This window comes from Lycium ferocissimum, chromosome 1, assembly GCF_029784015.1.
Source record: "Lycium ferocissimum isolate CSIRO_LF1 chromosome 1, AGI_CSIRO_Lferr_CH_V1, whole genome shotgun sequence".
NCBI lineage: Eukaryota > Viridiplantae > Streptophyta > Magnoliopsida > Solanales > Solanaceae > Lycium > Lycium ferocissimum.
In genome coordinates this window covers 66,031,117-66,052,734 of record NC_081342.1, presented here as the reverse complement: position 1 = coordinate 66,052,734, position 21,618 = coordinate 66,031,117, and the positions used below count along the sequence as shown (strand labels likewise).

The window sequence follows — 21,618 nt, the reverse complement described above, 5'->3', positions numbered from 1 at the left end:
AAAAAAAAGGTCAATCAAAAGTGTATATCACGTTCAAGAGATTAAAAATTAGTGAAACAAAATGTGTAAAAACAATATGAAATTTGTATCTTGCTGTTGTCTTAAATTGTACAACAACGAGATATAAAATTCTAATTTCTTTGTAATACAACTACAATAACATTGATAAATCGTGTAATAAACATTCAAGACTTAAGATAATCGCTCAAATTTTTGTGTAAAATGTGTATATCTTAAATAATGTAAAAAGTTCGCTCAAATTTTAAAAGAAATGAACGTATGATGTTTATCTTGATCAAAGCTTAAACATTACGCTCAAAATTTTTCATAAATAGTATAGAGATGGAATATCTAGCAAGACTTACAATTTCATTGCATTTTTTGTTACAAAATTCAATTAGGACTTTGAAAATTAATATAACTACAATAACATTGTTTTCATTTTACACATAAATTAAAGTTTTAACACATAAATTTTGTATATGAAAATTATATTAAAAATTTCGCCCACACATAGGCATTTCAGTACATGCGGGTCCAACTTTTAATTCCTTGACAAGTGTTATAATTTTTAAGCCTTGAAAAAAAAAATATATATATATATATATATCCGTGATTTTTAAAAAATAAAAATATTTTTAAAAAAAATAATATATTTTATAAAAAATATATATATTTTGAGGGAAAAAAATAAAAAAACAAAAAATATACGAAAATCCGTCATGTTTCGTAAAATATGATTTTTTTGTAAATACGTAAACTATCGTTACGTTTCGCAAATATTTCTCCTTAACATGTATATATACGTAGTTTTCCCCTAATAATATTATACTATTATACAAGTATAATTCTTTCCAAACACTAAATATATACATATATGTTGTATGGATATTATAATACTACTTCGATATGAAACTCGTTAAAATTAGCACGCTATAATAAGGAAGTAACTCGAAAACTCACTTGAAAAATATCGGGTTGTTAAAAAAAATCTAATATGATAACTTGTAATAGAATAAAGTCCTGCTAAAATAGATTAAATTGTACGAATAATGCTAATTTACACTCTTTTGGTATATAGAACTTATATCACTACGAGTTTATTAAAGACTTTAAGTGTGAATAATTAAATCCGTTACGAGTGTAAAAGACTTTATATTGTTATCTTATATAAATTATTTAATCCATTACATGTAAAATGCTCAAAAACTTTATAAACACATGTCAATTGCATTGACGTGGACATGACTACCACCAAAGATTGTGGTGTAGCGTGATAAATACTCTTTCATTCAAGCCCTGTGAAATCAATATAATGATCTTTCTATTCCTAAAGTGAAAATTTTCAAAATCGAATTAATATTAAATATCGAACATCCGGCGAGAAACCAAAACATAAAAGACGAGGACATAAACTGAACATGTGTTTGTTATTGTAATTCATAAAGGGGATTTTGTTTTTCCTTGTCCCTCTTACAACTGCGAAAATGTAACACCTTCCTGACACAATGTGATAACATAATCTCAGAAAATTGTACCAACTGTATCAATCAATATATCACCTAACTAACTGGGGACAATTTTTCATTTATTATATATACAGTCAAACCTCTCTATAATAGCATCGTTGGATCCAAAAATTTCATTTATAGAGAATAATTATCATATATAACAAAGATTGACATTTAAATAATATTTTCTTTGTTATAGGCAAAAAAGATGCGTAAAACCGATTTTCATTTTCAATTGTCAAATTCTAAGCTTAATACTTTGTATAATATATATCGTTTAATGATGAAAATATATATATATATATATATATATATATAATATTTTTTGTTGTAATAGTGTATTAGATTATTACATATATGGTCAAAATATCTATATTTATTATTGGTAATCATAGATATTCCATTTTTATAAAGATAGTTAATTATTATATTACCATAAAAAGAAGATAGCTGTTATATGGGGGGTAATTTTATAAAGGGCGTACTGTTATAAAGTTGGTTGTCGCTATTATAAGTGAAATCTTTGTTAGAGAAGTAAAATATAACATAAAAAATTGGTTCCGAAAAAAGTTGGTTGTTATAGAGAGGTGCTGTTATATGCGGGTGCCGTTATAGAGAGGTCTGACTGTATATGACATTACTGCATTTAATCAAGGATAAAGGGTCAAATTTCTCTGAAACTATGCGAAATGGAATAGATTTGTCCTCCGTTAATAGTTGGAGTCATATATGTTTTCGCTGTTACTAGATGGGATCAAATTTATTATTGTGTATGTCTTTGATCCCCAATTGTGTCTCGTATTTTATACTCAGCTACTAGTAGCTCCAAGACTTACTCTATGTTTCGGTTATTATGGGTGGTTTGTAATATCATATATTGTTTTGTTGCTTTCGCACTTATATTACATCGGACTCTCTTAGTGTCTTTTTTTACTCTCATTTATTTTATCCATGTTACAAATATGTGTGACCAAAAGGATTTGCCTGGCGAAAATAATGGCTTCTTAATTGTCCTATTCCGACCTGAGTGCCAGATTTAAATCGTGAGGCAATATAAGCATTCCTAACTCTATCGACGTCTTGACAATGAAATGAAGTAAAGCAAGTCACCTAACACATTATTATTACACACTCTATCTAGAAAAAGATAGTCGGAGTAATAAATATACGAATACCACATGATGAACGTTTACTTTGGGTACAATTGGAATATCAACTTTTTATATATTTGACCAAAAATGCATGTCAGTGTTAAAAGGTATACGAAGGTTATACTTCTTACATCCCAATTTATACAGTAGGCGTTTGACATGCGATTCCATCTCATAAGAAAAAATCATGAGATGAAATCAGCATTTGGACATGCGATTTCATTTCGGATTTCATCTCATGAGATGAAATCTCAAATCATCAAAAAAGGCATGATTTGGGATCTGAAATCATGATTTCAAAAAATATAAATGTAAAATTTGACCCATACATTTATATTTTGTAAAAAAAGACTCATAAGTTGGTAGATATATTTACCAATCATGTTTACCAACCATTTGTATTAAATATTAATCTGCAAGTTGGTAAAATATATTTACCAATCATGTTTACCGTGTGGGAGGATTATATTAAACAGTAGTTACATTACTATTCATGTTAAATTTTCTTTTTTATTGAACTAAAGTTTGATCAATTTGATGTTGTATTTGTTAGAAAGGCCTTCTAGTAGCGTATTAATTTTATTATGAATTATGATTTACTCATTTGGTAAGATTGTATAAGAATTGGGAAAATTTTGATGGTTTTCACAACTTGTGGGGTTTTTATGTTTATAAAAAAACTGCAACTTAAGAAATTCAAATTGCATGTCCAAACATGATTTCATCTCATGAGATGAAATCATGTCCAAACGGCTCCATAATTTTGTATTTTGAGACGTTACAACATATAATTTTTTTACCACCACTATGTTGCTGTATTAACTTTTAACAATTTATACGTTTCAAATACGTTAAACTTTTGTGTGAAGATTTCTCTTTCAAAAAAACTTTCAGTTATTACATTAGGGGTCATTTGGTATGATGGATAAGCAAAAATAATCCTGGGATAAAAATTTAGTACCACCTTATCCCACGTTTGGTTGGAATAAAATCGCGGGATAACTAATCCCTGGATAAGTTATCCTGGGATTGTAGTGTTTTTTTTTTAATTAATGTAGGGTATTCTTGCATGTACACAGGGGGGATGTACTATTGTATGTATAGGTTCAATTGAACCTATAACTTTCGACGCCGAACATAAATTTATGTATAAAAATAAATTATATATATATATATATATATATATATATATGAAACCTATAACTTTAAAGTTAATAAGTTTAATGCTAAAAATCATAAAAGAATGAACCTATAAAATTTAAATCCTGAATTCACCTCTGCATATAAAGTGAAATGTCGTCATATAAATTAGGAACAACAAGAATTTTTGAGAAACTTAAATATATTGGAATTGGTTAAGATTTGTTGAATTTTAGTTAAGGGAAAAGACATGTTTTAACCCCTGAACTTGGCACGAAAACTCACTTTAGCAACTAAACTTAACTTCTATTTTTTTACCCCCCTTAACAACTTACATTTCAATTATTTTCCACCCCAAATGCCGTGGCAAAAAAATAAAAAAATAAAAAATTAAGAGAGTGAAAAATAAAAAAAAAGTGGACTTGACACCGTAGCTAAAATTTCCATGGTACTGGTTGGTTTCTTTTCATCATTGATGTGTTAATGTGATTGAAGAAGAAAGGAGAGAGGGGTGGATTTATGGCTTCTTGGTTGGTTTCCCTTTGTTTCTTCTTCTTCTTTACCCCTCCTCCCCTGCGGCCTTCTTCTTCTTATATATATATATATCCCTTTTTCTCTATATATATTTTTTTCTTTTCATTTTATGATTTAGATCAAAAATAAAGTTATGGAAGAAATATATATAATAATGGCCAACAATAACAACCAAAACAACTAATTTGAACGAATTTAAGTGTAAGTGGGACTAATGGTGGTTTGCCCCCGCCCCACCCCACCCGCCACGGCCCCGCCCCACTTCTCCCCCATCCTTCTTCTTCTTCTTCTTCACAAATCCTTTTTTCTCTCTATATTCTCATCATTTTTTTCTTTTCATTTTCACCATTTTTTTGTTTCTTGATTTAGATTTTGTTTTCTTTCAAAAAATGGTGGTGGAAGAAATGGGTTTGCTAGAAATGGTGCTGGTTGTGGATGTGGGTTAAAGATGGTGGTGGTGATTTTTTTTTCTTTTAAGGAATTTGATGAAATTTGGTGGGGAGATGATGGTGGTGGTGGTGGGTGTGGGTTAAAGATGATGGTGATGATTTTTTTTAAGAGGGCGAGTTCGTCCAATTTTTTTGCGGCGGCGGTGGCGGAGGCGGCGGCGGCGGCGGGAGGCGGCGGCGGCGGTGGCGATGGCAATGGCATGGTGGTTGATAAAAATAGGGTGAGGATGAGGAGAAAGAAGAAGAAAGAGAAAGAAAAAAATAATAACGAGAAAAATAAAAAATGATATGTTGGTAATTTTGACATGGCAATGACATGGCAACGACGTGGCAATGATGTGGCATTGAAGTGGCAATGACATGGCGCGAGTGTAATACACCTCCCATTGTGAGAGTGGTATTATTTTTTTAGGGTGGAAAACAATTAAAACGTAAGTTGTTAAGGGGGGTAAAAAAATAGAAGTTAAGTTTAGTTGCTAAAGTGAGTTTTCATGCCAAGTTCAGGGGTTAAAACATGTCTTTTCTCTTTAGTTAATGGTCAAATTATTCTAGATTCATGTAGGATAAACCCACTGACAAAATTAAAACCACTCCATGTCAATATATTTTCGGTTTTGGGCTTCAAATCGCAGAACTTTTAGCCTGCTTGTTCAAACTTTTAAAAATTTACTATTTTAAAAAATAATTTTTATCGGAAGTATTTTTGTAACCAAAAAAATAGTTGTCCAAAGTAGGTTTTTTGTTTGACTAATTAATTTCGAAAGCACTTTTGCCAACAGTGTATTGAAGCACTAATTTGAGCTTGATCAACTTCTAATTGAAAAGTACCTCTAGAGAAAAATATTTTTTTTAGCTTCTGAGTTCAGCTTCTGCTACTACTCGAAAACATCTTTTTTGTTCTAAAAAACTAGATTAAACACCCTAACTTTCTAAAATAAGTACTACAAAAGATATAAGCACTTTTGGTTTTTCAGAAGCTTGGCCAGGAAAAATCTTAATCATCCACCACACATCTCAAGTTGATTTCTCAGATGGTCACTCAACTAATATGAATTGTCTTAGAAAATCACGTTTCTTTATTTTGTAATAGAAAATTGCTCTATTATTGTCATTTCACTTATAAAGTCACTCATCCAATTCAGGTAATATTTTCGATAAATTTTGTTGACATGGAATTTTTTCTAAGCCAAACTTTTAACAAATAGAAAGCTACCCATTTTGATCACTTTATCGACTCACTTCACTAGCCAGACCCGCTAGGGATCAAATATATAGTGCAGGCCTGGACCTCTGTGATGATAATAATACTTCATTAATTTTTTCATGGATGGTGATATCAGACCAGCTTGCACGCACCTCAATTATTTTATTGCGTACCTGCTACTCATAGCACATATTCCGAATAATTCTACCCATTAAAACATAGGCAAATAAGAAAAAAATCACCTACTTCATTAGTTTCTTTTAACGTAAAGTTCTGTACCTCAAAACGACATGATATGATTCACCTATTAACAGAAGGTATGATATATATATATATATATATATATATATATATATATATATTCGCCACGTGCATGGTACGTACATTCAGTAACATAAATGTAGATGTACAAATTGCTTAATATCACTAAATCTTCTACATCTTGTGGTCTTCCTTTTCTTTAGTTGTTGCTGTCCAAATTATTTCTTCAAGTCTTCATAAAGAGAAATAGGCAAGAGAAACTATTGCACTGTCTTCTCTTCTTTCCCATTCTTTTAATTAGCAGGTTAGTTATTCTACAAATCCCTTGGCTCCTTTTATCAGTTTTTTTTGTCAATACCAACTTCTAGTGATCCATTCATAATAATGTCGTCTTTACAAGAATAATGTTTTATTCATTCAAACTTTTTTACCTCTTTTGGATTAAGGTTGTCTTGCACTTTTATACTTGTTTATAAATTTGATATTTCCGATTTTAATCTCTATTTTCTTATATGATGGTGTCCAAACTATCTTGCACACACCTCAATTCTGATAACAGTTTTTTTTTGCTCGAGATTGAAAGAAATCACTAAGCGTTGTTTGACTCTATTGAGATTTTAATGTTGTTTTCTTATAGTTTTCTTTCTACTTCATTGACCGTCATGTAGTACATTTGGGTGTTTCTTGCATTTTATTAATCTTTAAATAACCGAGTAGAGGCAGAGCTAGAGGGGCTCTAGGAGTTCATCCGAACCCCTCGCCGGATAATCACACTATACATACTGTACAAGGTCAATTTTTTACTATATATATATATATAGAGAGAGAGAGAGAGTAAATGATGAACCCCAATTTTTTCTTATATATATATTTAGAGTAAATGATGAACCCCCGGTGAAAATCTTGCCTCTGTCACTGTAACATAATACATATTTTACATTTTTAAGTTGCAGAAATGGCTGATCTCAGTGAGAAGCTGCTGAAAAATGGAGAGTATCAAGAAGAAAAAGAAAGGATTATTATTGTGGAAAAAGAAGAGAAATTGAAGGACAGGATATTGAATGAAAACAAGAAATTATGGGTAGTGGCAGGTCCTGCTATATTTGCAAGATTTTCAACATTTGGAGTAATTGTAATAAGCCTAGCATTTATTGGTCATATTGGAGCTACTGACCTTGCTGCTTATGCACTGGTTAACACTGTCCTCCTCAGATTTTGCATTGGCATCCTTGTAAGTTTTCAATCAGACAATTCTCTTAGAGCCTGTTTGGAAAGCCACCTGGTAATTGGAATTGGTGTAATTACTACCCTAGTAATTACACAGTCTAGTAATTACACAGTATTGTAATTACAACGACCTGTTTGTTTGTCATAATGTAATTACAGTGTAATTACAAGCGTGTTGTTTGGTTGCACAAGTGTAATTACACAGTTAATTTAATTTAAAATAAAATTTAATTATAAAAAAATTAAAATTAATATTTTAAAAATATGTGCCTTTATAAATGATATTAAATTAGTTATTTAATAATACATTGTTTCTTGTAAATATGTTAATTAATAATCATATATTTGTAACTAATATTGTAAAAAATAATTGATATATAATTCAAATTAATAATATTTTAATTTTAATTGATTATAAAAATTAAAAGTATACCTTTTCTATGAGAACATCATGGTATTGGATGTTTAACAAAAAAAGACTATTTATAAATATAATGCCATAACACTATTCAAATGTTTGACAATAATTCTATCAACTGTAAGTGAAAAATAAACAACATGCAATGTGAAATAACAAGTCAATAGTAACTAAAGCAAATATGTTAAAATCGAAAACATAACCTAAATTCAAAATCCGAAAGAATATTTTTAACATAATACTCTTATGTCAAATTCTAACGTTACATAAGTAAGTTTCAACGTAACATAAATAAATACTCCTGTAATTCAAAAGAAAAAGAAAGGAAAATTATAAGTCAATAACCTCATTCATAACGAAATTCTACTTTAATAACGTCACTTTTTATATGCCAAGTTTGCTAATAACTCATTCTTTCTAATATTAAGAGATGTAGTTTCAAAAATTAGAATATTAACACGGTTATGCTAAATGAATAAAATAAAAAACTAAAAAAAAATACGAGCAATTACATGGAATCACAAGAAATAAAGGTTGAGAATGAGAAAAAAGGAAATGAAATATAAATTCTATAAAAATAAAAATATATTTTAAAAAATACAAATAATTAAAAAGTAAAAATCAAAAGAAATTAAATAATAAAATAAAAAATAAATTAGAAAAGAAAAGAAATTAAAATAAAAAAAATTAAATAATAGAAATAAAAAATAAATTAAAAAAGAAAAGAAATTAAAATAAAATTAAAAAGAAGTAAAAAGTAACCCTGTAATTACAGGGTGTAATTACACCCAATTCTCAGCCCCCCCTTGAGAATTGGAGAGTGTAATTACACCATCTCAATTACACCTAATTCTCACCTAACTGTGTAATTATCTAGTCAAACAAACAGGCCAAACTATGTAATTACACCCAATTACACTCAATTCCAATTACCTGAGTGGCTTTCCAAACATGCCCTTAATCTTCTCATAGTATAGACCAGCCTTTCTATAGCGACATTAATATTTATCTGAATATCTTTTTTGACTGTTATAGCAAAATGCTATTATAGAAAATATATAATAAATATTACATGAAAATCAATTTCAACGAAAGCTTCCCGCTATAAAAAATATTGTTATAAAGAATGACCGTTAGGAAAGGTTTGTACAACATCAATGTTAACAATTTTTATATTATTAATGTAATTTTTTATGTCATAAGTATTATTCTATTGGCGATCCTCTATAGGTTAGCATGTATCACTTTTCAATAAAAATTAAAGTTACGTAATCCATCACCAACAGTTATAGTAGAGTGGTATGTACTCTATCGTCTTTGATCAGAGCGGATGTCAGTCACCGATGAGAAATTAAACAAAATTTAGTATAATCTATTTTCAAGTAATCTGAGACCGTAATATGTTTATAATGTTAGAAGGGATGGATGTATAGAATAACCTATGTGTTCAACCGAACTCACTGTAAGCTATGTGTTCAGCCCAATCTTTACCAAATATATATATGCAATATTAAATTTTGAATCTAGTAACTTAAATTAGTGATTCAGTGACATTCCGAACACATAAAGTTAAATCTTAAATTTGCGTATCATTATACGCGCATAAAAGTGAAATTCAATGGCTTAAGGGTTACTAGGTTTCTTGAAAATATATTATTTTTGCTACTTGACCAACCATCCGTAGAAGCAAATACAATGGATACGTCAATCAATAATAATTTAATTGAAAGCTAGATATTAAATGAAGTAATAAATGTGACCACATGGTTATTTTATGGTTCAAAATACATATTATTATACAATATGTGTGTGAAAGAGATCCGCTTATTTATCGGGTACAGTTGAGATTATATAAAGGACTTCTATGTTATATTTAAAAACCATATATAAAGTTCATATCGTGAAGATCATAGCAATAAATTTCAGTTGACTTTGAATAAAAATTTCATACTTAATAAAAGTTGAAGCATTTTGGGATAGACTGAAAGAAATAAATCTCCCACCACCCCACGGGGGAATAATTGTGTGATAGTAATAGTCTCACTAAAAATATGAAATTACATTCTTATCCACTATCGATGCGTATAAATTTAAGCTACATATGCTAATAGCGTAAAAAATATATTATATTATCAGTAAATATTAACGTATAATATAGAAAGTAACTTATCATTTTTTCAGCGGATCAACTAATACTAATTATAAAGTAGTGATCTGATAGAATAAATATCCTTTACACAGTGTAAAACAAATTATTTTGTTATTTTGGTGTGTAGTTGGGTATGGCAAGTGGACTAGAATATCATATGGAGCAAAACAATATCAAATGCTTGGTTTACATCTTCAAAGATCATGGATTATCCTAACAATTACCACAACATTTCTACTCCCAATTTTTCTATTTACAACACCAATTTTAAAAGCATTAGGCCATCAAGATGACACTGCACAAGTGGCTGGAACAGTTTCTCTTTGGTTAATCCCTGTGGCCTATGCCTATGTTGTGTCATTCACTTGCCAAATGTACCTTCAAGCACAAAGCAAGAACATGATCATTGCATACTTAGCAGCAATTACACTAATAATTCATGGTTTCTTGTCTTGGCTTTTGACAATCAAGTTCAAATTTGGGCTATCTGGTGCTATGGTATCAACAATTTTGGCCTTTTGGATACCTAATATTGGTCAATTGGTATTTGTTATGGGTGGATGGTGCAAAGATACCTGAACTGGTTTTACATTCTTGGCTTTCAAGGATTTGTGGCCTGTTTTCAAGCTTTCTTTGTCATCTGGTGTAATGCTCAGGTGTGTCTACGGAATAACGGTATCATTTTTTACATTATCAGTGTAATTTAACTATTTATAATATGCTCGAATGTCATGCTTTGGTGAATCTATGCATTACACTTACACATTGGTAGCTCAGAGTTATTCGCAGGAGTGTCAAATAGAAGAATTGAGCTAAATTTGGGTGAGTCAAATGAGCTTAGTTAATAGGAGTAAATGTATTCTTTGGGTGAGCCCAAAGATTACTTGGGCTGAAAAATGTATTAGGTCAAGATGAATGAAATAATGGGTCATAGCCTAATTCGTCAAACCCCTACCAAGTTTTAATTTTTTTATTTGTTTTCTTATAATTTGCTTAATTACCAAAGAAAACTATCATTTTTTTTTTCAATTATAGTAATATATAAAATATCAAATAAAAAATATGCTTATTTGAAATATATTGACAATGTTTCTGATGAGTCAATTTAGGTGACATATTTAGTTCAAATAAACCTAACTTTTAGATGAGGGTGAATTTGGATGGGTCAAAATGGACGGGTTACTCCTAGTACCCATTTGTTAATGAATTTTATACGTTGACTATAGAAAAGACTTTTAATACTCTCAGGTCACATAAAAGGCAACTACAAATAACCGTTCATGAAAAGTGAAATTAATAACCATAAAAATAAGGTATGATGTTTTGATAGGGTATAAATTATTTACACCGTGAATGTATATAAATTGAATCCTCTGTAAATTACATATACATCGCTATTTTTTCCCTTTATGTTCTTTTCAAGTATTCGACACTTCTGATGACTTTGTCACTATAAAAACATTTTTTCACATTCTTAACTAATCATCCCCTCACTGGCTCACACCCCCCCCCCCCTTTCAACGGGCTTCTTTATGTTATCCAAATTAGTTTTTGCAAGGTACAGATTATGAAGTATTGACTATCGAGCATGTAACCTTATTTATTTTTTGGTACAAGTGTTGAGCTCTGGTACAACAGTATACTGGTACTTCTAACTGGAAACTTCAAAAATGCAAAGATTCAAATTGATGCCCTTTCTATATGGTATGTTTCTTTGCCTCCCTTTTTCATTCTCCAATTTTTATAGTGGGTGGGGAGGCTCCCTATTAGGTTAATTAAGACATTGCATCATTTTATGTCTTTTCCCCATGCACTTAATCCCTATTTTTTCCCTCATTTGCAGCCTTAACATCAATGGTTGGGAAACGATGATAGCTCTTGGCTTCATGAATGCAGCATGGTAATGCTCCTTCTATTTATTCTACTTGATTTCTCAAAAAAAAAAAAAATACAAAGAGTTAAGTGCAACAGAATCACGTAAACTTTTGGCAGAGTTAAGTGAATTGTATATGACAATAAATTTAACCCTCAAAAGCTAGTTTACGAGGGGAGGATTGTTCAAGACCACCTAAAAAGAGCAAGTAATCCTTAACCCACCGATGCGGGACTTCAACACCCCCGCACGCCCAAGACTAGACATCTTGAGTTTGGACAATATAAGACGGGGCCAACATCGGAAACAATGAATTGGGATGGGTCTGGCTTTGATACCATGATAAAAAATAGATCTTGAGCCCAACCCAACCCAAAAAATGAGCTCACGAGAGGAGAATTGCCCATGGCCATATAAGGACACCAAATAACCCTTAACCCATTAATGCGGGACTTCAACAAGCGCAATAAAGTAAAAGTTTGACTGACCATCCGTGAAATGAAATTATCTCATATTTTCTAATTGTATCTCTCTTCTTAAACGTCTCGCTTAATTAGCAGTTCACTAATTGGAACAGTCAAGGTGAATCTGGACAAGATTTATATTTCTTGTTTTTTAAATGACAAATATATTGAAGCAAATTTAGTTTACAAAGCAAATAAATAATATGGACCTAATATGCATTACAATGTTCATTATAATATATTGATTTGATTTCAGTGTACGAGTAGCAAATGAGTTGGGAAGAGGAAGCTCAAAGGCCGCAAAGTTCTCAATCATGACAATAGTCCTAATATCTTCTGCCATTGGATTCATCCTATTTTTATTCTTCTTCTTCCTAAGGGGACGTTTGGCTTATGTTTTCACAAAAAGTCAAGAAGTAGTAGAAGAAGTGGATTATTTATCTCCTCTTTTGGCTTTTTCAATTCTAATGAACAGTGTTCAACCTGTCCTTTCTGGTAAGTTTACTTACTTCTATATACAGTCGAATATTTTATTTTATTTTTGCTTAATTAATAGTGAAAATTTCCCTTTATTAATGGGCGTATGTTCCTCAAAGGCGGATCTAGCTTTATAGCACCGGGTTCATCTGAACCCAATACTTTCGACGCAGAGTATAAATAAAAATTTAATTACTAAGTTTGCGACAACTGGTAGGTCCAAACCCATAGTTTTAAGAATATAATAGGGTCGATGCTAAGAACCGTAAATGTTGAACCCATAAAGATTAAATTTTAAATCTGTCGCTGATGTTCCTATCTATATAAAGAGTCTAATTCTATATACGGACAATGTGAAAAGTTTATAAAATATTAAGTCAGTTAAAAGTTACCTAACAATAATTTACTATAGTCAGCTTGGATGGTTAATATGTAAAAAGTAACATGTTACCGATGGTAAGAATTCTTGCACTATCGACATATACAAGTTAAGTGACCCATAATAAAACAGTACTGTAATCTCCTTACGGTATGTGTTTGAAACATAGTGGCTAAGCCACCTTTGTTCAACGATTGACGTCAATTGACCAATTCCTTCACTGGAGATTAATTACAATGTGTAGATTGGTAAAAGTACCTTTACATTAGTAATATATTGTATGTTGAATTTTCTTCTCTTTTTTATATGTTTACCTTTTTTATTTTTTTGTTCCCTTTGTGAAAATTCTAGCATAACCACTATCGACATATATTGTTTACTATTATTTTTAGAATCGTTTTTGCGACCATGTATAGGTGTGGCTGTTGGGGCTGGATGGCAAAGCATTGTGGCATATGTTAACCTTGGTTGCTATTACTTAGTGGGAATTCCTATTGGAGTAATTCTTGGTTATGTTCTACAATTACAAGTTAGAGTCAGTATCTCCTTTTTTTTTAAATTCATTTCTAGTAGAAGCTTTTTATATATATATATATATATATATATATATATATATATAACGCACGCACATAAAAGAGATTTATTAAATATCTATAACTATTTATCTGGCTTCTTAATTTTTTGAGGTCGTTGGGGTTATATATGTTATTAATAATATCACCATTTCTTCATTGAATTACCTTTTGTTCTTTGATTGGTTTGTAGGGGGTTTGGATTGGAATGTTGATTGGCACACTTGTTCAAACTATTGTGTTAGTTATAATCACTTCCAAAACGGATTGGGATAAACAGGTATCGTTGCAACTTTTCCTTTTGTCCTCATTTTCTCTCTTTTCTTTTCAGGGAAGTGTGAACATATTTTGTTTTTACAATTATGTGGTTTTCTTTCCATTTAAAAAATTAGAGAAAATAACAAAAATGATCCCTTTTAAAGTAATTTCTTAGTGTACTCCTGAGCAATCTTTGTTCGTAAAATTGTCAAAAGAAGCACTTTTGGTTCCCATCAAATATTTAACAAACTTTGGACAGTAGATTTAATCTGTATCTATGATTTTTTTTTTTAAAACCAAAAACATCAAAAAAGTCATGTCAAATCACAGAAATTGCTACAACCAAAACTATGTCAACCACTAAAATAGACAAAAGAATAGTAGAAATTGCACATCAAAAAACTGCACCAAACACTAGAAATAAACAAAAAAATATAGAAGAAAATTGCAAGAAACTGCACGTCCAAATGTGATTTCCCGTTAATTGTTTTTCGTGTTTCATGTTAAATGTAACAACCATAATTTGCTAAATATTTGAGTGTGAGAAAAAGACTCATTTTTGGCAAACATAACATACCTTCTAGAGTATACTTGAGGGAGTACTTTAAGTTTTAGGCCAAACTTAAGGAACCATTTTTGTAATTTTCAAAAAAAAAAAAAAAAGAAATTGTCCCGTGCTTTGATTTTTGAAATTTACTGGATCGTTAAATTTAGAGTCCGGAGCCAAAATGGCTTGTTTTTGGAGCTAATAGCCCAAAATAGAATGCGTTTTTTTTTTTTATACCAAAATGGGTATTTCGTTGGTTATCCAACGAAATACCCACAATGATTACTGTTCCGGTCCGGATTGTTGCATTTCGCTACACTTGTAGCGAAATGTAACAAACAATTTTTTTTTTTTTGCATTTCGTTTGTATTCCAACGAAATAGGATTTTTTTTTTTTTGTATTTCGTTTATAAAAAAACGAAATATGAATTTTTTTTTTTTATTTCGTTCATATAAAAACGAAATAGGAAAATATAATTTTATTTTTTTGTATTTCGTTGGTATATGAACGAAATAGGATAATTTTTTTTTTTTGTATTTCGTTTATAAAAAAACGAAATATGAAAATATTTTTTTTATTTCGTTTATATAAAAACGAAATAGGAAAATATAATTTTTTTTTTTTTTTGTATTTCGTTTATAAAAAAACGAAATATGAAAATATATTTTTTTTATTTCGTTTATATAAAAACGAAATAGGAAAATAATTTTTTTTTTTTTTTTTGCATTTCGTTTATATTCCAACGAAATAGGAAATTATTATTATTATTATTATTATTATTGTTATTTTGCATTTCGTTTATATTCCAACGAAATAGGAATTTTTTTTTTATTTCGTTCATATACCGTTTTTCTGCTCTCCACTTTTACCCTAAATTGCTTTACCTTATCCTCTCCATTCTCCATTCTCCATTCTCCATTCTTCCTCTACCTTCATTCTTCCTCTTTTTCCGTTCTTCATTCTTTTCTTCTTTTTCTACTAATCCTATCACAAGGATTCCTCAACTTTTGCTCCATAATCTTCTTCAAATTGAGGTAATTTATTAATTTTATAAGTTTTTAAATATATTTTTTGATTTAGTCATTATAAATTAGTTCACATTTATTTTTTTGATTTATTTATATCTTATACTTAGTGTAGTAGACTATAATAAAGAAAACAAAAGTTACAAGTTTAATTAATCAATAGTTGGTAATTTCAGTCGTTGCTTCAATTAAAAAAAGCTTTAAAAAATGTTAGTAGAGTTTATTGGTCAACAAACTACAATTAAAATACTAAAAAGATCGTCGAAGCTACTGATTAAAAAAGTATAAATTTATATTATAAAATGTTCTTTTAGTTAGTCATTTTCATAGAACAAATGCTTAAAAAAAAGATGAAGAAATTGTGAGGAAAGTAAGATTGTTAAATATAACATAAAGATATTTGTATCATTTGTTGGGTCATTTTCTATGTTCAAATTGTGACTAGTCGTTGGAGATTATTTTTCGTTGATAAGCATGAAGAATTTTTACTTTTCAAATTAAAAGTATAAGATCAAGAAACGTGAGGAAGTTGGACTTGTTTTTGAAGCTAATAGACAAAAATAGCATGTCCTTTTTTTTTTAATACCAAAATGGGTATTTCGTTGGATAACTAACGAAAATCGTTCCGATCCGAAAAAAAAAAAAAAAATTAATCGTCCTTGCATTCCCTCTCCAAATATATGGTTTGTTTCAAATAGAAAAGAAGTAGTTATATGTAAGATGAATACTATTATGGCAATTAATTATGAGCTTAACCAAAAGTTTAATTACATTTCGTTGACCACATAGAGAACTGCAATTATTTTTTGACAGTTGTACTCTTATTAATTTTTTTTCTTTTCTCACGTGATAATATATCTTATAGTTTGACCTTTGTTGACTTTCCTATTGAATATATATTAAACAATTGTGTAATGTGTTGTCAATTATTCTAACAGCAGTGGCTTGGTGTTGTAGTGTTATAGATATGGATCGCCCCAAAGTCACTGTACATCCAGGTCCAGAAAACTATGATTTATTAACACTCCAGCAACAGCATCGATCCCAAGCTGTGTGGGATGGAAAATTGACTGGACAGAACGCGTGTTTAACTATACGTCGTGCGAATCATGAATTCTGGAATCACGTGAGGCAATACCCTTTACATAATCGCATCCTTAATTACTTTGAGAGGTGTGGATTTGGGGGAGTTTTAGCAGTAGGTAATGTGCAGTATGATGAAGGAATCATCACTGCACTTATTGAGAGATGGCGTCCAGAGACGCATACATTTCATATGCGGACTGGCGAATGTGCCATCACACTGCAGGATGTCAAGGTGTTATATGGCATTCCCGTGGATGGCCACCCATTGGTGCAGAGAAATGTTAAAAATATAACTAAATCAACGTGGCGGGAATTGATGTACGACCTTACTGGTTGGTTGCCCGGAGAAGAAGCAATTATAGGTAATAACTTGTTGGTAATAACACAATTATCTAATCATTTGGAAACCTTGATTGCCAGGAATGATATTATTGATGAACAGACTGATGAGGCTGAGGTACAAAAGAGGGTCAGGTTGTACCTGCTTTGGTTGATTGGTGGCACTATATTCCCTGATAATACTGGTTCAAAGCTTAGTTTACACTTTTTACTTGACATAATAGACCTTGATACAATAAGCGGGAAAGCTTGGGAGCAAAAAAGATTATCATACTTGTACATTGTCTATGCCGTGCTTCGATGGCTAATAGCCGTGATGTTTGTGGATTTATTGCTTTGTTACTGTACGTGAATTTCAATATTATATTGCTCTACTTCAAAGAGAAATAAGAGATCAAGCGCATTCTTATAACTACCATTACCTAAATTTTGAAAAATGAAATTAGGAACCGAAAGTTGAGCTTTATTATAAACACTAAATGTACCACTATATATAATGCAATCTGGATTATTAATATTTGTGTATATATCTAAATGTCAGCTAACCATATTTCCTTGAGTTATCATGCTAACAATTTAAAAGTATTGCTTGATACACGTTTAAATAGTCAACTTCTCTGCTATCTTTTAAATAATATTTTAGATTTCCTAGTGTTATAATTTGTATAATAAATCATTAAAAATTATAATATTGTCGAATGGCTTGCACGACAATATTAGCGCATTATCGGAACCCAACCATAACAATACAATTTTCATGTGTATTTTCGGGTTATTTTATTTAATTCAAAAATAGTTATATATTTAAATTTACTTATACAGGTTTGGGCTTGGGAGTAAATAATCCCGATGCAGCCATTACTTCGTCCTCCAAGAGTAAACGAACGAGATATTGTATTTGCGCAGAAGTGGACTCGTCGTGGAGTTCGTGAAAGCGAGGCACGAGCTGTGCTAGTAGTTTATAGGGATATTTTAGACAATCTAACTGATGATCAGGTATTTTTCCTTTTAAATTTTTTTGATAAGAAATGTGAAAAATATAACAACAATAGAGTTTTTATAGATTTGTTCATTTTTTGCTAACTCGTATCGTGATAATGGGTTGATTTTGTTTTAATTTGTTATAGCTAATTTGCTACAACTTGCTACTGGTTGTGATATTTTTTATTAGATTTTCTTCTTTTAGCATAATTAGTATTTTGTCTAGGTTTGTTTTAATGGCTAGAAGGTTACTAAACTATTTTATTTTGTTTTTATTTCCATCAAAATCCATTATGGAATTTTCAAGTTAGCATGTTCTTGTTATGCTTTGGAACTGAATAAAAAAAAAAAGTGCTCTTAGCAAGGATTTGGTCATGATACGCTTTCTACTATTGAGTATTTTTTATTCTTCATTTGCACGGTTTGGAAATGATGAAATTTTGTGTATTTAGAAGGAAGGAAATTGCTTGAATGTTCTAATCTTTACTTAACTGAAAATGCATAATGGATGTTTGTTGTAATGAGAAAATGTATAATTTGTCTTATAAATTATAAATGACTGTATAATATTTTTGCTATCATAGTTTGTGTGGGAGCCTTATACAGAGGCCATCAATGATGGACTTCCGGAGTGGTGCCGACGTGGTCAAGACATTTGGATGGTGCAGTTGCCACTCATTTGTGGGATCTACCGAGAGTGGCACATGGCGGGTCGGGTCAACCGACAATTTGGTAGGGAGCAGTCTGTTCCGGGACCACTCCCCCCACATAGACCATTTCATTTTTCACTGGACAAGCGATTTAGGATAAGTCAGGAGATGGGGGAAAATTTGAGGAAGCTGAATATTTGTGGGAACGCCGTCGGGAACTAATAGTTGAAGCACCACATGCTACTGTAGCTCCCGGACCGAATTCTGAATATTTTAAATGGTATCGGAGGTACTCCCGCACTTTAATAGGAAATCCAAAACGTACCGTGGATAGGGGATACCAACACCTCGCAGGGAGGCACGAAGCACTGGTACGTAACTTTTGGTGCATGTCAAGTTAAATAGACAGTTTAATGATGTACTATATAGTTTTCTAACATTTGAGTAGAAACAAAATTCGCTAGTACTAATTAATATATCTTGAAAAATAGTCTAAGAATTTGACTTCTTGCGGATCTCATCCAATGCCATTATTCGTGCAAATTTACCATGATTCTCTTAACATAGGTGCTTCAATTTTTATACTTTATCTCTTTCGTTATTTAGCAAAAAGAATGTATAATAATACATTGACCATGATTATGAAAGTAATTTAATTATATTTTCTAACTAAATCATCATATAAAGGATTTGGAACCGATTTACATACAAATACATGTGTATCATATGTATTAAATATTATAGTAATATTAATAACTATACGTATATGATACACATTAATTTCTTTTTGCCAATCAATGGCTTTCTTACGTCACTATTTGTTATATATTTTTTTGTAGGCGCGTGGAATTCATGGAGTTAGACATTTGGCTTACGTTGTTCAGGTAGAAGATCCGTCGAGTGGCCTTCGATTCTCGGGTATGAATGCATTGATGCAAAGGCTTTATTAACATGTCGACTGAGTCTCTGAATGCTGCTGCAATGGGGACGAGGTTGACATTTGATCCCGATTATATACCACCAGAATTATGTGACACCGCCTAAGTTGCCAACTGGTCGTCGGGATCGTGCAAATGTACGTCGTCTTTGGTAACCCACGGGGTCGAGGTCAGGTGGCGCACCAGCTTGTTGATGACGATCAAGTTGATGATCTAGAGCCACACCCAGGTACGGATCATTCATTTGATTTTTCCGGCCCATCTATGACTGCTTCGTATCATCCACCTATGAATTTACCCACCCCATATCACCCATCTAGTCCACATTACCCACATACGAATTTACCTAGCCCATATTATCCGTCGACGGAATTTTTTGACCCATCTATGACTGCCCCAGAAGCTCCATGTCACTCATCTATGGATATACATAGATCCCACTATCCGACCATGGATATATATGACCCATCTATGATTCGGTCTGAGGCTCCATATACCTCGTCTAATATGGTCACTCCATAAGCATCATCAAAATTAAAAGGTTTCACCCCATTTAGCAATTCCTCACAACCTTGGAGCCAACATGCTTTGGACAACCTCCTTTCCAAGTTCCTCGACTAGTACCTCATCCCGACCTCCAGCTAATTTTCCCTGTGATGGAAGGAGGCTCAGTTTTAATGATGCATATGCACCTACGCCAGATGTTCGGGACTTAGAGGCACAAGTTCGTTTTGAATTTAAATTTTTATGTATATAATTTAAGTGTCGCATTAAAAAGTAACATAAGCCAAACGTCCCCTTAGGAAGAAGAAGAATAAAAATAGGATGAATCCAATGGCAGAAGATATTAGGACTATTAAAGCTCCTCATGCATCCCTACGTGTGCATCCTTTCCTCCCACCAGTGCCACATTGTGTTGGCCGGCGATCCCTACGAGATCTGCGCGGAGGAACCCCCTCATGCATCCCTTCCGCACCCTATAAATATCATACAAAATAAAAGTTACTTTTTAATGCGACACTTAAATTATATACATAAAAATTTAAATTCAAAACGAACATGTGCCTCTAAGTCCCGAACATCTGGCGTAAGTGCATATGCATCATTAAAACTGAGCCTCCTTCCATCACAGGGAAAATTAGCTGGAGGTCGGGATGAGGTACTAGTCTGAGGAACTTGGAAAAGGAGGTTGTCCAAAGCCTATTGGTCCAAGGTTGTGAGGAATTGCTAAAAATGGGGTGAAACCTTTAATTTTGATGATGCTTGTGGAGTGACCATATTAAACGAGTTATATGGAGCCTCGGCATCGAATCATAGATGGGCCAGATATATCCATGGTCGGATAGTGGGAGCTATGTATATCCATAGATGAGTGACATGGAGCTTCTGGGGCAGTCATAGATGGGTCGAAAAATTCCATCGACGGATAATATGGGCTAGGTAAATTCGTATGTGGGTAATGTGGACTAGATGGGTGATATGGGGTGGGTAAATTCATAGGTGGATGATACGAAGCGGTCATAGATGGGCCGGAAAATCAAATGAATGATCGTACCGGGTGTGCTCTAGATCATCACTCTGATCGTCATCAACAAAGCTCGGCACCACCTCGACCTCGACCCCGTGGGTTACCAGCACGACGTACATTTGCACGATCCCGACGACCGTTGGCAACTTAGGCGGTGTCACATGTCCGGTGCTATATAATCGGGATCAAATGTCAACCTCGTCCCCATTACGGCGCAGATTCGCAGACTTAGTCGACATGTTAATAAAACCTTTGCATCAATGCATTCATACCACGAGAATCAAGGCCACTCTGACGGATCTTCCTGAACACTGTAAGCCAAATGGCTAACTCCATGAATTCCACGCGCCTACAAAAAAATATATAACAAACAGTGACGTAAGAAAGCCATTGATTGGCAAAAAGAAATTAATGTGTATCATATACGTATAGTTATAATATTACTATAATATTTAA

General features: G+C 31.8%; 1 pseudogene; it reads left to right on the top strand.

Moving 5' to 3' along the window:
- The first annotated feature begins 7,205 nt into the window (after positions 1-7,205).
- Positions 7,206-21,618, top strand: part of LOC132066525 (protein DETOXIFICATION 21-like) — a 14,800-nt pseudogene continuing 387 nt past the window's right edge.